Source organism: Mugil cephalus, chromosome 6 (genome assembly GCF_022458985.1).
Source record: "Mugil cephalus isolate CIBA_MC_2020 chromosome 6, CIBA_Mcephalus_1.1, whole genome shotgun sequence".
Taxonomy (NCBI): domain Eukaryota; kingdom Metazoa; phylum Chordata; class Actinopteri; order Mugiliformes; family Mugilidae; genus Mugil; species Mugil cephalus.
The window spans coordinates 17,386,613-17,407,211 of NC_061775.1; the positions used below are offsets into that span (position 1 = coordinate 17,386,613).

At 45.7% G+C, this 20,599-nt stretch overlaps 1 protein-coding gene across 17 annotated transcripts in view; it reads left to right on the plus strand.

Moving 5' to 3' along the window:
• The window catches only part of ptprsa (protein tyrosine phosphatase receptor type Sa), a 212,882-nt gene that overhangs the window by 48,859 nt on the left and 143,424 nt on the right, over positions 1-20,599 (plus strand). The window contains exon 1 of one of the 17 annotated variants that reach the window (XM_047586747.1): positions 3,626-4,120. The exons of the other annotated variants lie outside the window; for them this stretch is intronic. The gene's annotated coding sequence lies outside the window, so the exon portion shown is untranslated. Of the gene's footprint in view, positions 1-3,625; positions 4,121-20,599 lie in introns of those variants that run through there. 17 annotated transcript variants of the gene reach the window in all.

The window sequence follows — 20,599 nt, forward strand, 5'->3', positions numbered from 1 at the left end:
GATAAGAGTGAGCATCACTGCACTCTAATAGCCGTCAGTCTGCCTCTGTTCCTGCTCTCTGTGTGAGTGTTTTCTTTGCGTGTGTATTTTATCTGTGTGTGTGTGTGTGTGTGTGTGTGTGTGTGTATGTCTGTTGAGTAAACCTCCCATCACCGCTACCCCCGGCGCACTGTCCTCCATTTTGGCTTCCGGTGAGGAAGAAAAAAGATTGTAGCCCAAAGCCCAATTGCTTATCAGCTGAAGCTACGAGGCTGCAGATGTGTCTCTGAGAGGAGAGTGTTAAACGCCGAGCGCCGCTGATCCACTTCCACTCTTTCTTCCGTCGTCCCAGCCGCGCTAAATCACATGGCCATTCCCGAGCTAGCTGTCAAACACTCCGTCACGGGGAAAGTAAATATCTGAGAGGCGTGAGGCGGACCCACGGTAACCAAAGCCGTGGCAAGGGGTGGCTCTTGAGTGCGACGCACGTGTCTTTAATTGTGTTTTCTGTAGGGTGATGAAATGTCCTCCATTTGAGCACAAGCTGGCAGTAAGTGGGTTGTCGCCTCCAGGGACAGAGTGAGCGATGGCCCGCTGCTATCTGAGGTGATTGTGCCTCAACCCCTAAGGGTGACATAGATGAACGAAAGGGAGCAGGGACACGATAAGGAGAGGAGCTGTGTGTTTTATTTATTTATTTATTTTTTATTTAACTTTTAGCTTTTGTTACTGCAATCTCACATGGACTTGAACACAGGGTAGCGGTGTGGAAGAATTCTACGTAAATCTGGACTAGCTGCAGTCGTCAGTCAGTACGTTTACAAGCATGTGAAAAAACGAATTATTGCCGTAATCCGACTTTAACTGGACAACTAAAATCAGAGCTCCTCTTATTCAACTCTGGCACCCGATTGGAAATTGACTCTCTCCATCTTGTATTTGGACTTTAACTGGACATCGCGTGTACGCATGCTCTGCAACCGCTGCACTGGCATATGACCCCAGAGCAAAAACATCCAAGAAAGTGGGTCACAGAAGAAAAAGGTAAACAGAACCGGTAGAAATACCACATGAGGGATAGCGTGCATCTTATCTTATGAGATAAAAAGCTGTACTTTTGTCAATCTTGTTGTTCGAAATAACAGTCTGCCGCATGAACGATTCTTGTTTACGTGACGTAATTCTGTCAAACAGAAAGGTGGCCCTATGAAACCGCTGGAAAGACACATATCGCCACCTAGTGTGGAATAGGAGGACTTGTTCCCGTCAGTTATTCGTTAACCTTGGACAAGTGCCGACAAGTCTGTGGCGTTTGATTGCATTTGAGTTGAGTGCTTTCTGCTTCTTTATGTTGAATAATACCGGCCTAAACTAGTGGCCTGTATTTTCGCTGACTTGTCAGGTCATATCAATAACGCATATATGTATTATAAGGCTTTCTGAGGACATGCAATAGCTTTTCTCTCGTACTGGTGTGGGTACCAACTTTGTTTTAATATAAGATTTCTGCATACCTATTTGACATATGTATGTTTTTTGGTGTACGTTCACTGGGGTTTGTTATCATGTGGAGTATGTTGGAGGACTCGAGTGCATTAACAATAAAATTCTATACTTTACATGTAATTTTCTGATGTAATATATCATAATTTAAGGTTCTCCCTTGACATGCTTTTTGTTGCGTATGATTGTTTCCTGTTAGACAGCAGCGATGAGCAAACATTGCGGCGAGGATCACCTTCACATAGCAGCTACCAGAAGGAGGCAAGTGGTTGTTTGGATCATTTTCACACAGTACACGCTCTTATGTGTTGCGCAGCAAGACGCAGCCCATCAAGAGCCTCGCCCCAAACACTTGCCACATCTTCTGCTTTCTGAATTTACATGGTGTTCGTGAACCCTCGCGAAGGAAAACAAAATGTGGAGCCGGAGAACAGTGGAGAAAGAAAGAGAGAGGGGGAGCTCCTAGAGTGGAGGAGTCTCATTATTCTGTTATGGATTGCACATGTCAGGCAGTAAGTGCTCTTTTTATCCTTCCAAAGCACTAGCCTCGGCCACTGAGCACATTTCCCTACACGGGTGAAATTTACCATGTTAAGGCTCACGCCACCAGGGGAATGGTGGTGAGAGCTCTGGGTTGCCGCTAAGATTTACCGCCTTGATTAAATAAGGGGCTGGAGTGTGAATAAGAGGCCAGGGGAGAAATCTGCGTAGCATAAACACATGTTTTTTACTCACTAGTGAATTGATTAGACCTCCACCCTCTCTCTCTCTCTCTCACACACATGCACCCACCCCTTTATGGTGTGCTACATGTCACACTGGGTTTTAAACAAAGAGTAGAAAGGGGGCAGTGGAGGATTGCGTGTGGCTTGGGGGTGGCTTCCTGCCAACACACAGCACAAGGGCTTGTTCCCATCCATTACTGCCCGCATACCTTGAAAAGTTCAACCAAAGTATATTGCTACTTTTGCTTCAATTGGGCAGAACGGGAATTTCATTTGATGCCCCGTGCTTCCGAAATTTTAACCCCTTCCATAGATCACTTAATTCTATTCCATTTCCTTCACTTTCTGTCATATGCCTCAGCCCTTACTGTTCCAGGGAGGTGGTTTGATGCAACTGCTAGTATTTTTGCGGCTGTGCTTTTCACTTCTGATGCCACAGTCAAATTCCCAGAATCAGTCAGTTGCTTCAACTACCTTCTGAAACAGGGTCTATTTTGAGTTAAAGAAAAAAAAAAAAAATACAGAAAATGTGACCGGGCTCAGTCAAAGAGTTGTGTGCTGGCTGAGGTCAGATGATTGATGTGTCTCCAGTCTGTGTCTACAAGCCTCCCTGCAGGACATAGTGGACACCAGCTGTTACTATTCAAATTTAAATTCTGCCGGCCAATCACAACTGCCTTTCTAGCTGAAAGCCATAGGGATTGGGAGGAATAGTTGTTGTGACTACTTATTCTGACTGGAGTCATTTTCACACTTTAAATGAAATCAAGGACAAACAGGACACCGCACACATTAGAGTGGCCCGGCCAGTGGCTTACACACCATGTGCTGGCTGTATGTTGATAAGTTTAATTATGCAGCTTGGTGATTAATTGCAACGTGTTAATCTGCGCCGAACATCACAGTGCATCTTATTTAAATGTTTAAAGATATTGGTCACACCATATATGGAACAACCGATATCTTTATTTGCATTTTTTTTTTTTGCACAGCTAATTTCTTTTGTATTTCTGCAAATTCAAACTCCTTCTCGTAACATCAGCACTTTGGCACAACACACGCAGACTATAAAAATGGAGACTGCAGGATGTCCTTGCAGTTATTTGCAACTTTCCATCACATTCTCACACTACCCCCACACGACGTCGTGCCATTGCACCGTTGCTCTGTGTGTCTGCCTTCTCTCAATCCCACCACGCGGATTTATAAAATAATAATAATAATAGTTTTTTTAAAAAAAAAGAAAGCCGCAGTTGCTCATCTTTGTTGCATGCGCCTCTGTGTCGTGATTTCCCACTAAACGTGCTTGAACGCACCGAGGTAGGATTTACGACTCGGGAGAAGTCAAGAGGCGAAGTTTATGAGGCGGCATTGAACGCAGCACAGGGCTCCGTATTTTTTTTTTCTAACCCTGCTTTAGAGGGGAGGGAGAAGGGGGGTATTTGACTCCTGTCTCCCCACCCCCAGTCCGTATGAGGTGGATTTAGGGAAGAAAGGAATCTAAAACCTGGGACGCGGAGATAACGAGAGACTCCCAATAAAGAGATACACATTTGGAGATCCGTGCGCGTAGCCGCCGCCGCCGCGCACGGATTATTGGAGGATATTTTATTTTTCTTTTACCGGGGAGATTCCGGCTTGGAGCGTGTGATCTCTGGAGGAAAAAGGAATACAAACGCACGGGGAATAATAGGGAGTATTTTATGCTCAATCTCTCCGCTAACAAGTGACTCCACCGCTCGGGAAAGTGGGAATATTGCGGTTTTTTTTATTCTTCTTCTCTTCTGCCGCTGGGGATGCAACGTAACTGTTTTCTTCAGGGAGAAGTGACCGCTCTGAATACGGATCTAAAAGCGGTCCCCCGTAAACCAACTAGGGGGTAGTCTCAAAAACACGTTTCTCACGCCACTAGAGTAAGTGATCGCAACTTTTCTTCTTCTTATTCTTCATTCCTGTTCTCCTCAGTGCTTTGATGACAGGTTGAAGATCAGGCAAATAGAAGTCCTAAGGTTGGAGAGCTGCGTTAACTCTGATTCAACTCTGGTAATAATGGTGCGCCCTGAGGACAAGAAAAAAGAGAGAGAAAAGATCGCCACTTTCCCCTTTGCCCAACGTGTTTTAGGAGAAATCCACAGGCCCTCACTTTTGATCGAGTTTTTTTGGGGGGCATTTTTGTTTCCACGCGCTGTTTCAAATATGTGCACCGGTTAATTTCGCCTGCGCCCCGGTGGAGTGGTTTATTATTAAGAGCATGCAAGCACACGGATCGAACTTCTCAGCTAGATTTTCTGGTCACCAACGATTTTTTTTCCCCTTTTTCTTTTTTGCATCTGTTAAGCAAACCGTTTTCACTCACTTGCGTGTTCTGCTTGCACATCAGCAACGTTAGAGCTAAGCAAAAGAGTCTAAAAATACCTCTATAACATCCAATATTACAGATGAAAAAAGGATGACTGCTTCAGTAAATCACTGTGCGCCCACTATAGATAATAGAGCCCTGGCAGTATTCTTTGTATTTTGCTTGCAGTGTGCATATGGCAACATTTTAACTGGTGTATGTACAGTGTCTTCTGAAAGCTCTGAGCTTTTTTTGTTTTCACTCGAGGGCAATCTTCCATGAGCAGCAACTTTAGTCCGATTTTGTGTCGGAAAGTTTAGGTGCAGCCCTGGGCCACGGGCACAGCTTCTTCTTCTCATTGTTCTTTTTTTTTTTTTTTTTAGTATGTCAAGTGAGTCCAATCTGAATTGCAATTTTGCAATCTTAATTTTATCAGAACATGTAAGGCGAAACCTTCCGCAGGACAAAAAAACACCCTCCCTCCACCCTTACACCAACTGAAAGCCAAGAAAGGATTAAAGATGTGTTACTTTTTTATGGTGGAAAACAGGAATGTGAGCTCAGACGTTGTAGTTTTTTTCTTTTTTGTTGTACTTGACGATATCTTTAAAACATGTGGAGCTCGGTGGACAAGGTCAACCACGGAGAACTGGTCGATGCCTTTTGCGCTGACGACAGAATTCAGTTATGAATGCTGGTTATGATTACCCGCTGCATGTTGGGACCTCATCGCGTCTTGATGGCCGAAAGACATTTTTCCGACTCGGTGGAGGTCAAATGCGCATTTTCTACAGAAATCGACACAAATTGGTGGAAATTTACATTCAAATTTACCTTTCTTCACTACCCATCCGTCTTGCATTCCAGTGTTCAATCGGCCTGCTGCCTCACATAAATAAACCCATTCGTCTTACAATGAGAGTCACATGTTGATTGTCGGTAGCACGAAGGAGCCTTGTCCTTCGGAGTAATTGGGCAACGTGCAAACCAAGAGGCTGCACATCAAGTGTGTGTTCTGGATTCTTAATGTGGCTTTAATTGAACAATTTATCAGCCCTGATGACTGTCAAATAACTGGGCGAGAAAGACAAAAGGCAATGGAAACGCCAAGGATAAGCTGCCAGGCACGGCTGGCTGAGCGCAACTGTCGTCCGCTGTCACTGCTGTATCAGCACGGTGCTGTTTTCTTTAATTTAGCTTATTTATTTATTTTTGTCTCGAGAAATCACAAATCGATGCGTTTGTGAGTGGCAGGTTAGTAAGCAGCTGTAATGCATAGTGGAGGAGGAGGAGGAGGAGGAGGAAGGGGAAGGGGTGATGAGAACATTACATCCTTGAAAACTTCTTTTATTGGACGAAACTTTTGATTTCTCCCCGGAGCTCCTTTCCCTACACTTGGAAGAGAAGCTAATTGAATTGTGCCCCGGATATGATGCTTTTCTTTTTTCCCCCAAGTATGGGGGTCTCGAAGAAGTGTCCTCCTTGGGGTTTTGAAATTCATTTCCTTCGCAATTATTACTTTCCAAGCTGTTTTCTTTTATTTCCCCTTCTTCGACAGTGGGGTGAATTCCCTCCATTTCTTTTGACGGGATCAAAGTCGGGGAAGTAGGCTCGAGATAGTGAGAGGGCCTCACAGACTGACTGCGAGTTATTCAGTCATGTATTTTACTTCAGGTATTTGAAAGGCTGTTGGGGGGAGAAAAAAAGTTGCCATCTTCCTGAATTTTAAAGCTATGGGGTTTCTTAACATCTGTGCGTTTCAGACGTCTTGACATACCCGCCAACTCTGACTGTTGTGCGGTAATGGATTTTTTTGTAGCGCCAGCAAAGCTCCCGATGCTTTAAGAGGCTTTTATTATTAGAGCGCTTTCAAGTTTCAAAATCAGACATCTGCCCTTTGCAAATGTCACATACAGTCTCATTAAATTAAAGCAGGGACTGTTAACAGATTTATTGAAGTAACAATACACAAAGAGCTCCGTTCAAACAATTTGTAACTTTCATCTCTTCATTTAGTGTCCCTTTGTTTTTTAATTTGAATTAATTTTATAGCCTAACCCGTGGTTCTGAAATGTTTAACAGTCATCACGATAACAAAGAGGACACATTTAGTGTATACATGTGATTTACCCTTTGTTTAATGCTTTTAGGCCCACTTTTTTCCCCCCACCATCCTGTGCCTTGTTCATTTTATTCAAATCCAAATTAGCAGCATTTTGGTTGCATCAAGTGCTTTGCAATTAGTCACATTGCACTTGACGTAACAACACGGCTAATAACAGCTGCTCTGGAGTGACTGTCGCGGTGGAGAGAAAGGGAGAAATGTGCGCTATGCAGAGGCGCTGTTGCACTCTCAGCTAATTGTGTTTATTCATTTTAATTTGCTCCGAGTGCTAAATCAGTGCTCTTCCAGCGACACGAGGTGCAATTAGTCTAGCTGTGAAAACAGGAGCGGTGTGCCTTGTGAAGTGTCCCCTCCTCTCCTCTTTGGTGTGTGGATTAGCCGTTCCTTGTCATTCAAGTTTATGTTCTCCCCGCATAAGCAGACAGCCACAGCAAGTCAATAAAAGTGGCATCTGAGGGCTTCACGGCGTGTTCCGTCAATTGCGCACACAAGGAAAAGATCATGCAAATTACAAGATTTCACGCCTGTATGAAAACAAAAGTACTGGCTGTAAGGAGGAAGCAGCCACTGTGCCTCTGTATTCGCCAATCAGCCACGACAATGAAACTGTAAATAGCAATGATCATGTGACAGTTCAATGTTACGATGGAGAGTGCTTGGACCTGGCATTCATATGGATGTTACTTAGACATGGACCATTCACCTAAACCAGACGAGGCACCCCCACCCCATAGCAATGACACCCAAGATGTTGACCTGGCCTCCAAATTCCAATTGGCCTCCAATTGGATCCCAAACTGATTAAGTATCTGTGGGATGCACTGGAACAAGTATGATGCACAGAGCCCTCAACCCATGGGACCCAGAGACCCCTACTAACAACATCCTGTTGCCAAACACCACAGGGCACCCTCAGAAGGTCCATGTCTATTTTTTGATGAGTCACAAGGGAGACCTACACAATATTGGGAACGAGATGTTATGCTTGGTTGGTGTATGTTTCATATACGTTTAAGCCACATAAAATCTGTTTCTCAGACAGAACCTTTGCTGTGTGACCTGTTGTGGCCTTGGTTATCTATAATTTCTCATCCATTTATTTACATTCACTCATTAAACAGCTGATGTGACCCACTCCTATACTGTTAACAGCAGTATTGAAGATATCACGTGCATTAAAGTAGTTGCTTTGCGATCACCCGTCTGGTTGTGACGTTATCGAGAATAAACTTTTGGAAACGCTAAGATCAAGAGTGACCTTTTGGCACCGCGCTTATATGAGAAGTGGAGGTTGCACCAATCACGACAAGCCATTTTTGAACCATTTAAGCGTGAAACACTATTTTGTGTCTAAAAGTCAGTAAACGCAAACGGAGTCTGTGAGCCGGAGTATAATGTGTGGAGCAACGTAACCCGAGAATGGTAACCAATTTCAAACTGTAATGGGGAACTGCTCTCCATGCGTTTGGAATGTAGTTTGTTGTTTTGCCTCGCACGGCTCCACAGGACATCTCTGTCTCCGTCGCCTTATCTGTAACAATTGGTCCATGGGATTGCAGATGCGGCACATACTATGTTTGTGTTTTTTGAACTTTGAAACGGGTCGGTTGTAAACCTTTGTGAAGGTTTAAAGCACGGTTTCCCAGAAACATCTTGGCTGCCTTCCTGTACAGAATGTTTTTTGTTTATCATAGCTGGGGAGGGAGATTTTACACGGAACTTTTACACCTGGGGTTTGCACTATTAGCCAAGACAAAAATAGCCAAGCACTCAAACAGGAAAAAAAAACAGTCGTTTCTCCCTGACCAGAGGCGTAGAAAATACGAGACTGTTGCCTGGCAGGGGATTTACTGACCACTCACTCGGATACACCTGCTTGTTGTCCTGGGACTAAAATTGGTTGCTCAGTCCTCATTAGAAACGACCTCTGGGCGCAGCACCTAAAAACTCACATTTACCCACCGACTCTCCTGAAGTCTAAAGGTTAGCGCTCCAAAACAAGACAACAACGGCTCTGAGCAGAGGTTAGATGAGATGCAGTTGCAATAAGGTGTGTAAACTCGACAGGATTGATCCATCTGTAGCTGAGTGAACGTCCACCTTGCGTTTTGGTTGACTGTTCTTAGTTTCTCTCTATTTTGCTCACTGTCTTTCCATTTCATCACTTTTCATCTACTTTCAACTTTCTGTCTAACTTAAAACTCCTCAAGACATAGAATTCTTGGAACAGATAGAAAATTCACCTCACCTCCCTATCTCCTGTCCATCTCCTCCACTCTATTTGTAATGCTCAAATCCACATGCGTATAAGATAAGATAATCCTTTATTTATCCCACAGTGGGAACTACCTTCTCTGTTTTTGTGGAATTGACTACATAGGTGTTACACTTTTGTTGATTTAAGTATCGGGTCAGCTCTTAAATGTGTTCTTTGAGCATTTCTACCTGAATTTCATTTCTTCTGAAGCTCACCCCCAGATGTAGGTGAAAAGGGAGTCTTACCCAGAGAATGTGCTGTCATGTATTGTGTGCTGAAGCGAAGGTAGCCCCTCATACACATAAGCATACTAATCCCTTCCAGACTATCTGCTAAAGCTTTTGGGAATGCATCAACACACTGTCGCCTCACCAGCCTGTTCCCTTGGTACCCCCAGGTTTTTACAAAAAATGATTCGCTTCAGCTCCTTCTGATGAAGTGACAGTAATCTGCTTCTGACGATGAGCAGGAGCAGACCTTCTGTTGATGCCTGCTACTCCCCCCCATTCACTCCAGTCTGCCTCCCTCAAGATATAACACACTTGAACAAACACAACGCATAGTTTGTTAAAGCCCGAGAGAAGAAACTGTACCAGACGTAGGGTTGTTCCAGCAAACACCGATTCCCTCTCCTTTCCCTCTGGCCCTGATCCCATCCCCTTTTACGGTGATGGAGTTAATGTGAACTGGTGTTTCATGGTGAGAAGTAATTAACACCCGGATTGGGACCGGCATCAAGTGGGCGTGCCCGGTCCTGTCTGCCTGTCTGCGTCCCCTCTGGGCGTCTCCTGATGCTTGCTGTTGGGGCGGCTTCGTTATGTGTGATTACCAGCTGGCTTGCTCCAGATTGATGCGCGGAGGTTCCCCTTGGGGTGTCTGCCTCCTTCTCCTCTTAGCAAAGTAGGTCTGGCAGGAAGGGCTGCCATGTGCCCTGGCGGGTTGACCCCTGTGAGGTTTTACACACATGGTAGTGGGTGGGGGGAACGGAGGAGGGCAACGATCCCATTCATATGTCTGAAGGGTTCAAACAGGTTGCAGCTAGCTCATTTAAACCCTGATCTTGCCGGCCTCCTGACTGTTGAGCCATCTTTTTGAAGTATGTTTGTGAGGCGCCGCGCACTGGAGGAGAATATTTTCAGAAAGCCTTCTTGTGTGTACACAGTACGATACTTCTAATTTGAGCAGCAAGCCAAGACTATAGAACATGGCAGCAGACTGGTAATGAAGGTCCCCCGTGTTCAGCCGGCCTTTCAACAGGAGTGTGTCCTGTTTGATTCCCTTTCATGCTCTCTTCCAAATGTACCAACTTTATTTGCGGTATTTCCATATTTATATTCTGATACTCTTATGAAAGCCTGACGCAACTTCAAGTTGAGAATCCCGTTCTCAACTACAGGAAGAAGTTAAAGGTAAAGTGGAAGAACGCTAATATCTGCATACATTAACACGCCACCATGTGACCTTCGTGAATTCCGAGAAGGCTCACAGCTGTGGCTAATTCACAGCAAATGTGTTTTATTTCCCAGGTTGTTGCTTCAGCGTGAAGCTGTCGGGTGTGGAGTGGGTTCGTGTGTACGTCTCTGCTCTTTCTGTGTGTTAAAAGCTGCTAATCCTACGCTGCCTATTGTGCGCGTACAGAAGCTGCAGGGCAAGATGACCGCACGCCCCCCACCCCTCACCGCCGCCACCCATCTGTGTCCACCGCCCCCCCTGCCATCGCCACCCTGTCCTTTTGTTCCTGGCCCTCTCTACACATGCACGCCCTCACGCAAACTTTAGGGACATCTGGTATTTAAAGGGAGGTGGGGGGTGGGGGGGTACACTCAGCTGCCCTGAGGGGTAAGGGTAAGAAGAAATGGGGGGGTTGCAGAGGAACACATGTAATCTGGATAGTGGGGGTTGTTGTCAGAGAGAAGAGAAAGGGGAAGTGGGGTAGCTAAAGAGGAGTAGGCAGATAAGTGATGGATGGAAGTAATTGTGTGTAATGCAAGCGAGGAAACGTGGGCCTCTGGGAAAGAGAGTGCGAGAGAGAAGGAGAGGTACAGAGGGAGCCAGTGAATAGTGGTGGTGGTAGGGAGAGGAGGGGGATAAAGAGAGGAGAAAGGATAATGAAGAGTGAGGGAGCGTGCAAAAAATTAGGAGGCCGGAGAAAAGGGGAAAGATGAAGGGAGAGTGAGAGAAGGTACAGAAAGGAGCCTTGGCAAGGGGAGCAGGAGGAGGAGGAGAAGAGTTAGGGGTGCTGCTGTTCTGTTGCATCACTCAGCGCTAGCCAGGGTTAAGAAGGAGTAACTACCTGCCTGTCAGGCTGATTGTTCATCCCTATGCATCAGGGGATACACGTCCCGGTTTATGAGAAATGGCGCAGATTCTCTATGTGGGCCACTTAACCACAGAAAATGGCTGCCTGCGCATCTCTGGGAATATAAGCACCACCGCCAGGTTGGGCTTTCTGGGCGGATGATGATTGCTACATATGCAGATGACGGCATCGCGTTCCTCACTGCACGACTGTCTTCATTAGATGTTCTCATTTTACCCACTCCTTTTGGAGCCTGGCTCACTGGAATCATTTATTGCGTATTAATAATTCCCCTTCCATAACAAAACCCCACCGTTGAAAAGTCTGTTAATAGGGCTTCCTCGGTAATTACAACCTCAGCAGCCTGGGTGCCTTTTCAAACGGCACGCTGCCTCGTCTTTCAGCGAAATGGAAACAAAAGCCTGTGTTCTCCAGTCTGGATACACAAATTACAGCGTACCAGTGGCGCGTAAAAAAAAAAAAAAGAGAAAAAAAAAAGGAGAAAAGGCTGAGTGGAGGCACCAGAGGCAAAATGCATTGAGTTTCCTCTCACTTTCTCACTGTGCAACACAAGCTTGTCTCCCAGACGGGGAAGAAAGGTTTGTCAAGCGCATCACTGCGGAGAGAGTAAAACCTTTCCCGGCCCCTGGGAAGATGGAAGGTGACATTTGTATGTAAATGGAGACAGACACTCTCCACTGTATTCTAGCTGACAAGAAACAGAGGGGGTAAGCCTGCCTTTTTCTTTTCTCTTTTTGAGAAGTTGAAGATTCAGTTGTTTCTCTGGCATTTGTTTTGTGGCCCGGAGATAAATGTGAAAACACTGCTTGACACATGGTGTGCAGGTTTATAAGAAAATCCTAGTGTGTGGCGCACACACACAAACTATGTGATTGACTCTAATTAACCTTGACCCCTCAGCGCTGAACTATGACCACAGTCTACACACATCAAGTAGGTTTTTATTGTCTAAGAAGTATTGACCAAGCAGGATTTTAGTTCATATATTTTTGTCCCTATTCTCTCCTATTTGTTTTACAGATTTTGAGGTTAAGATATTTTGGACCAATGGAAATACATACACATATATATACTTAGATATGAATATTCCAAGCTATTCCAGCAAAGCCCAGGCACCTGCAGTGGCTAGACCCCTAATTAACTCTTGAGTCTCAGTGTCGAGGAGATAATCCTGATTAAAAAGTGATTGAGGTTGGGGAAAGAATGGTAACATAGCAATCAAAAACGCCAGCCATGGTTTGGGGGATTAGCACCATCAGCGGGTGGGGGATTCCCCCCTTGCTGCTGTCACCCGTTTATTGTGGATCAAATCCGTGGAGACTAGTGGTTTCTGAGATTTTATTTCATCCATCTGTTTTTTTTTTTGTTTTTTTTTGTGCTATATATGTGATATATTCAAATATACTCCGATCAGCCCCAATGTTAAAACCACTGAGCGGACGAGGCACCCCCACGCCATAGCAATGGCCCTCCTTGATGGCAGCAGCCATTCCCAGCAGGATGTGGCCTGACACAGATGCACATAAGAATGGTTTAAGAACAACGAACAACTGACCTTTAAATTCGGAATAATTGCAAGGTTTATCAATGAATCATTCGATTTGGAAGAAGAGATGTTTGTCCAGGTGGTCATTAGACAATCGGAGAGCTTATTTGTCATCTTAGGCCGATTTTCTAGAATCTGGGTGATTGTGGAGATTAATCAAGGCCCTGCTGTGCAATGGTCACTGTTTCCCAGTTAAATCATGTGTTTCAACTGCAATGTCCCAGTTGGTATAATCTGTAGAATATTGGACAACTTTTAATATTAAGACGGATCCCAACACAAGTCCAACTAAACAACTCTTATTGTCTAGGTTTGAGGGATTGTTTAGTCAGAATAAGATCTCAGTAATCCCCGAAACGGCAAGTGCTTCCAGGATTCTGGACAAGTTGCTGCCTTTTCTAAGGAGTGCTTTTTAAATCCTTTCGGTATGAAGAGTTAAATGTAAGCAGACACCTGTTAGTTTATCTGATGAAAGAGGAAATTGGGCGAGCGGAGTAGGAGGAAAGTAGAAGGATCTATTTAAAGAGAAATAAATAAAGCTGTTATCAGACTCTGTCTGTTTGCCATTGATACGGGTAGATAGTGTTGAGACAGAAGGGAGCAGGGAGCCAGAATTGCTCTGATTAAGCTTACAGCCTGATGCCACCAAGTGGGAACAAGAGGAGGAATGCATTTTACAGCTAGGAAGACATACAAAATACCTCAGTGAATACATCAAGAATGGTCTCGGGGAAACTGAAATAAAATCTTCCAACAGTAGGAAAATGCACGAGTTTAAAAAAATACAATTCATCATCCTAATATACAGTTTCAATACAAGAATAAATGTGATGCTGGTGTAAAACTTACAAGAACATATTTTAATGTTTGATCACAGCGATGCCCAGTGAGTGTCCTTGAGCAAAAAGTACCATCTGCCGCATTTGCATGCTCTTTGTGAGTTATTCTAAATACATCGCGAGCACAAAGCTGAAGACTTGAAGCCTGGCAAAGATGCACTCTGTTCACTGTTGTCCTTTTAGCCAAAAGGATGGTTAGGAGCTATTTGGAGATGCATCCGAGCCCTGTCTGCACCCCTTAAGGCAGACCCTGTGACATTTGTCATTTTACCCCAATCTGTAGTCTCAACAGGGTGGAGGTACGGCTAGAAAAATATGAAAGGGAAGGCAAAGGCAGGTTTGGCATGGAAATGGGGGTCGCTCACCATATTTGCCCTCGGTTAAGTGCGGTGGAAAATGAGGGAGACGCAGGAACAATGAAGGCAGAAATGACGGCCAGAGCTGGATTGTGTGCGTGAGCGAGAAAGAGCGGTGGACAACAGCAAGTGCAGCAGGAGGGAAGTGGAGACAGCAGCCCAGAAACAGGAGGTAGATGGAGAGCAGAGGGTCTCCCATTTTCATGGAGATAAACGCACACTAATGAATTTGAACCAGCGCCCTCCAGGGATATACCATAAGAGCAAAAAATAGGAAGCGGCAGATTGGGGGTTAGTGGCTTTTTAAACTTCAGCCAAACTGTCTTTTAGACACACAGGGGTGCTCCCAATTCTGCAATCACTAAGATGGCCATCGGCCCACTTGCCAACTGCCGCGGGTGAGGCCTATGCCAGAGCCTGGAGAGGATTTGATGCCAGAATAGATGTGCCTAACGGGCCAGAGTAGAACCACTCTTCCGGCCAACAAGATCATTAATCTACCTAGCTAACTGAATTTTATTTACCTCATTTGCAGAGCACTGTGAGCAGATAGATGCGCTCATTGCAGTACAACAGCATATTGTAGTAAAGAGTAGGCTAATCATCAGTGACTGGATGGTGTAAATGTAGATTAAGGACTTGCTTTCTTTTATTTTGCCTTTGATAATACGTTTTTCTTTGGGCTTGGTCAACCATGAAGCTAGCATGTAGCAAGGCTTTTGATGCACCAAGGATCCAAGGATTCTATAGTCTGCATACCTTATCATTTTTACAACATGTGGTTTTACCACACGGGGAGACCAACTGCTGCCTGTGGCATCTACTCCCGTATAGAAATAGTGGTCTGGCCCCCAGGCTGTGAGCCTACCCAGTTAATAATAAAGTGGGCCCCTCCATTGTAAATCACAGAGGGATCTTGTTTGGCCGATGCTGTTGGGAGCGTTGCATGGGAGTAGCATGTGTCGGGAAAAGGGCCGCCTAGCTTCCGTGTAGGCAGACCGTCAGAGGAAGAAAGAAGGCGGCTTTGAACATGATGGATGGTGGCCTTTGCCTCCGTTTGAGTCATTTTTGTGGTCTGAATATTAAAAGGGGAGAGATGAGACATGAGCTGGTGTGTCATATTTATGTTCAGTCAAAGGCAGTTTGTTATGATATTGCCTTTTTTTAATCCAAAGAAGGGCCTTGCCCGAAAACATAACCAACAGACGCACGGTGTATTTACATCTATTCGGTGCTTGTTCAAGTTATCAGGGCCAATGAAACGGCTGTCCTTGTACACCGGTGTATAGCATAGTGCCGTACACTTAAATAAGACTTCTCAGAATTGCACTCGTTTCGAATCATTTCCAGCAGGTTGCTTTTTCTCTTTGTCCGTCCACATACAGGCTTCCTCTCTGTTGATGTGAGCACCATCCCTCTTTCTCGTCAACCCCTCCGCCCCCCTCTCTCTATGACACACATTTTCTTAATGAGTCTGGTAAATGTCACTTCAACGTCAGCCGCTGTGATTTAATTTCCATTCCTGCTAGTAATCCTGGGAAACCAAAGCAGGCACCTGACCTCCAATCTGGCTTCCACTGAACTCTGGTTGAGAGGAGGGTTTGTGGTTGGCCGGGTTTAACCTGCATCAGTTTTTGAGTCTGTAGGTGGAATTTCTGGTCTCTTGCAACAGGTTCCTGAATTTGGTAAAAGCTAACTTGTTGGCTGTAGAAAAGTTTATTTTTTCTGTACGGAGAAAAACAGTGACTTTTTCCTTGGATAAAATTTAAAGTGTAACAATTGTGTCAAAGTGCCCTTTGCACACTGACAGCCACCCATAAGCCTCTCAGGCATATTGGAGTTGAAGGTAGCGTGCGTATAGAAAGAAGCACGGAGGAACGCCGAGGATCCTGGGCCGGTCTTTGAAGTCAGCTATTTTCCTTCACTCGAGGTGCGTCACTCACTTCAAAGCGGGAATTTCACACAAAATGTTCTGATTCCCCGCCACCACCCTCCTCTTCTTTTGTGCAGAAATTACACCACATAAAACGGGTCAGGGGAGACTTTGCGAGGAGGTGTCTGTAACCCAAGATGACTCCGTCTGCGCGAACGAGTGTGTTTATGTGCGAGCGACTGCTTGTGGGGCCCGCAGAATGGTGCGAGTGATCTTGTGCATATCCGACGGGCGGTTCGCTTTTTGTTAACGAGGTGGAATCCGGCGAACGTCACGACACTTGAGTGGAGCCGTGGTTGGACAGGTCTGACCCCTGTGGTTGATGGTTAAAAAGCGGGCTTTGAATGCGGTTGGTGAGTAAGACTCTTCACTAGATGAAGTCAGCTGCACGGCTGAAAGAAAACGTGAACTACACTGACATTCCAAGCCTGTGAAACCACATCTGCATCAACTACCAAACAGTACCTCCTTTGTGCTAATGACTTCTATGTCAGTGAGATAAAAGGCATCCAGTGGAATGGTTAGCATACCATGGGAAATAAGTGAGTGAAATTGTGTTATTTATTTATATTTTTTTTTTAACACAGAGGTTTTAGTGGTTATTAGCCCGTTCAAGCACCTTTTAATTTTTTTCTGCTGTCCTTGTAATTGATACCTCTACTTGATGCTTTCCACTTTAATAGCCAAGGCCTGCAGTAGCATGCAAACCTGTAAACAGATGAGGATGTCCTCTCCACTCACGGCGGCTGCGTGTGTGCGCGCTCGGTACAGATTACTCAACTGTCTGCGTGCATCTGTATTAGTTTGTGATCATCACATCATTTGTAACCGCAGCCATCTGTGTTTGTGAAGTTGTGTGTGCAATTCGCAGCTGCAACCTTCTGCATGTGTCTTCACTTGACAAACACGAGTGTTTGAGTGAGTGAGAATAGTTTACGCTTCTACGGGAAATTTCCGAAAAATGAAAAAAATTAAAGAGTTTGGGGTTAAGCTGTCTGTCGCCATCATGCGCAGCCCAACATGTGATTTCGCTTATTTTCACCAAGCACACCCGGCTGCACGCCCACACACACATCTTAATCTGAAGGTGACTTTGGCCTCTTGTACACTTGGCTTCAATTTATCTGCTAGCCAAACAGCGCTGTAATTGACTCTCGAATAACAAACAGGAGGACGCCTCGCCCTTCAGCCACCTCGCAAGGCTCGGCGCAATTTGAAATCTTCTTTTGTTCATTTTTTGACGCTGCAGATTGAATCTGATGCGCTTAAGATGTTTTGAAGAGTTGAAATCCCTGCCCGCCAGCGTCCAGAGTAACCCCCGCCCCGCCCCCGCCGGCACGGAGCCAATTTGCACTTCGTCTTTGAACGGAGGCCAAATTTTCAAGATATTTTTAACCAGGGCCTGTGATCTCGCTTGATCTGTGCCGGCGCAGGTCGCTGGCTGAGGCAAATGCATATGCACTTGACCTGTTGTGGGGGGGAGGGGGAGGGAGAAGGGGCATGGGCATGCAATACTGGGCACTGAGACAGGAGGGAGGGACAAAGAGGAGAGAAGAATGATGCACGCTTTTTGAGAGGAGTCTGTTTCTTTTACTACGAAGGAAGGAGAGAGGGAGGCAGGGAGTAGGAGGAAGTAGAGGAGGAGGAGGAGGAGGAGTAGGAGGAGGGGTAGATGCGTGGATTCCTCGGAGACCAAGGCTGCCAGCTCTGTCAAGGAGAAGACTTGGGAGGGAGGAAGGCAGCGAGTGCATGAAAACAAGAAGGGGGGGAGGCATGTGAGCGAGGAGATGGAGAGAAAACCCATCAGGAAGTGTGAGGGTGAAAATTAGCAATTTTTTTTCTTTTCTTTTTTTTTTAACAGTCTTAATATTTATACTTCATTGTTTGACTTGGGCCATTATCACCACGCTGTTGGGCTGTTGTGCAGCCTACTCACGCTCTCAGATTAGTCAGTGCGTTGCAGTGTAAGGGGGAGAGAGAGAAGGCGGTGTTGTTATCCGTTATCTATCCATCTCCCCGTTTTATGAGAAACTCCCTAGTTTCAGGCCTAATGTGTAACATCCACCTGTTTTTTTTTTACCTCGCTACCCACCTCAGCGCTCACTGTGCCATCTTTGGACGACCTCTGCGGCGGGCGAAAACGTGCTAAAGGCCACGGATGAAAATAGTATCAGCTGATAAAGGCAGCAGGTGATTTAAAGTGCTATATGCAGTTCAGGCAAGGTTTGAGCTCTTCTTTGCCTGCAGAGGCTGCCTTTGGACTATTACTGGCCTGTTTAATTCTGTTTGAACTCTTCCTGCAAGTAAACACGGAAACGTGGTGCTGTACCATTTGGCTTGTCGGGACATGCTTTTTCTTTCTCTTCTTTTTTTTTTTTTTATCGCTTTCTGGGATGATGTCATGCTGGGTTGTTGTGTTGTTGACACACAGAGAACTATGTTCCCCCGTGCTTTCATCTTTCGGCAGCACCCGACAGATCACCTGGCACTCCAAACGAAATCAAGTGACACCTCCTGACGCTAACTTTGGTTTCTGCATTCCTCTGCGCAGACATTAGGCCCGGCTTTCGATCAACCTGATGCGCCGCCACCTGCAGCCTCCCTCTCACCTTTCCCCCCCCCTCCCCTCTCCGTTCTCCGAATTTGCCTGCGGTGGCTCATCAGCGAGCTGAGCTTAATGGGTGAGGTGGTTCGCAGATCCTTGCTGCTCGTATCCATTCCGGCGCTGGCTGTCTGTAATGGCGCACTGGCAGGGACTGTCACCTGGCGCTGTCATCTTGTCCTTCACACGTCAGCTCAAATTTCACAGCGGGCCGCAGTTTTGACAAACGGGGACTTTGCTCTGTCGAGCACGTCAGTCCCTCAGAGAAGACCGGCGATTGGATCAGCGTCGAGACGCTGCTTTGATATCTTTAGGAATAACACTTTCAAGAAGAAAGCGGCTGCCAGCTGTTGACAATTTCGGGTTGCTGGTGACAAGGCTGTTGTGCTAGAGTGTGGCGGCGCTTTCTGAGGCAAATCTCGCTATAACCTCGCCCTCGCTTGCTTTCAACTCGCCACATCTCAAAGGGCTTGTGGCGCTCCGCGGCGCTGTAGCGTGGCATCTGAGAAAAATAGTCCCCTTTGCCACTGCGGCCTTTGATGTGGCCGTGTTGTTGTTTGTTTTGAATAACCCCAGCTGCTGCGTTCAGGCTCCGACCGCCATCATACGAGCTTAAGATGTAGGTCGTGAAACACGCGGATCTTGTTTTTTGGCGCCCCTTTCAGCCAGCGTCCAGACTGGATAATGGCAAAGGCCTGACCGAAGTGAGATGTTAGCCCGAAGGATTTTCGCTCTATTCAGAGCTGTGGGCGCTGTGGCCACGTTCATATTCCGTAAAATGTAAAGCGCTCGGCACATATATTTTTTTTTTCACATTTAGTCGGGCAGCTATTGCTATACTTAGTCCCCGAGGATTATGGTGGCGTTCCAACAATGCGAAAGGCCTCTGTCTTGGTTCCTTTTATTTATCTATTTCAGAAGCTTTGCAAAAGGATCCGGGCTCTTTTTTAAGCAGCCTGACTTCACATTTAAATGGCTCCACAAGCCGGTTCTCTTGGGAAAGAAATATGACATTGGAATATTTTAAACAAAACCAGAGCGTACCTCTGAATACCAACAATTGCCGACCTCTGTGCCGGTGACATTTCGGGTTCGTTCTCTTGCTCAAAGGCGCGTGGGCTGTAGCAGTGGTAGAACAGCAGTTGCCAGGAACCTGACCAGAAAGTTGGAATCCACAGTTGGCACGTGACATCAGAATCAACACAGGCAGAGTTTCGCAACCTGTTGAATTTTCAGATCAGATCTTACGCAGATATCATCTACCCATGATGTGTCCTTCCACTGCCTCCAGTTGTCTCAGTAAAGATAAGAGTGACATGCTGAAAACCTTTGCGTTGGTCGGTTACAAAGTTTAACCGTTCTGTCAAAAACACAAGGTTTACACTGTGTTCCTTCTCAAATGGGATCTAATAGGGTTGAATCAGAGGTTTTACAAGTATGAGTACTGGCACGTTAGCTCAGTATAGGACTTATTTTGGTATCTATCGGCATCGCTGCGTCCCTGCCGGAAAGGGCTCTATCCGAAATATGCACCCTCCCAGGCAAGAGCTGTCTACTTCGTGTGTGAACTTGCACAACATAGCATGCGAACATATAGCATGGGAACACCAGCCATCGCAGTCATACCCAATTTTCCGAGTTGAGTTGAAGCGGCAGGGAATGGGCCGTGTGAAGTCCGGGAGCCAGGGAGAAATAAAGTTATATTTTTGGAGCAGTAACAGCTTAAACGGGAAGAGAAAATAGCTTTAATGCAGAGAGGCCTTTGTTGCCCTTAATGCCATCTTGTGTTCCTATAAAAATGCCAAAAAATGTGAGATGGGATTGCAAACTCTGAATAAATTTGTTGGGAGTTATTATACCCCGGAGTCATAATGTTTTAATTTGGCTCCGGCCCTCCGGTTGTGAAATTTCTGTGGCCCGCTGCCGCGTAAACAAAACACATTTAGCATAATTGCACCTTTGGTGTAGGCCTCTCTTCAAGGCAAGGTATTGATTTTCTCTCTCTCTCTCCCTCTGTCCCTCTCCTGCCCTGCTCTTTGTTTTTCTTCGCCTCAGCTTTATTTTCCCTTTTGCATT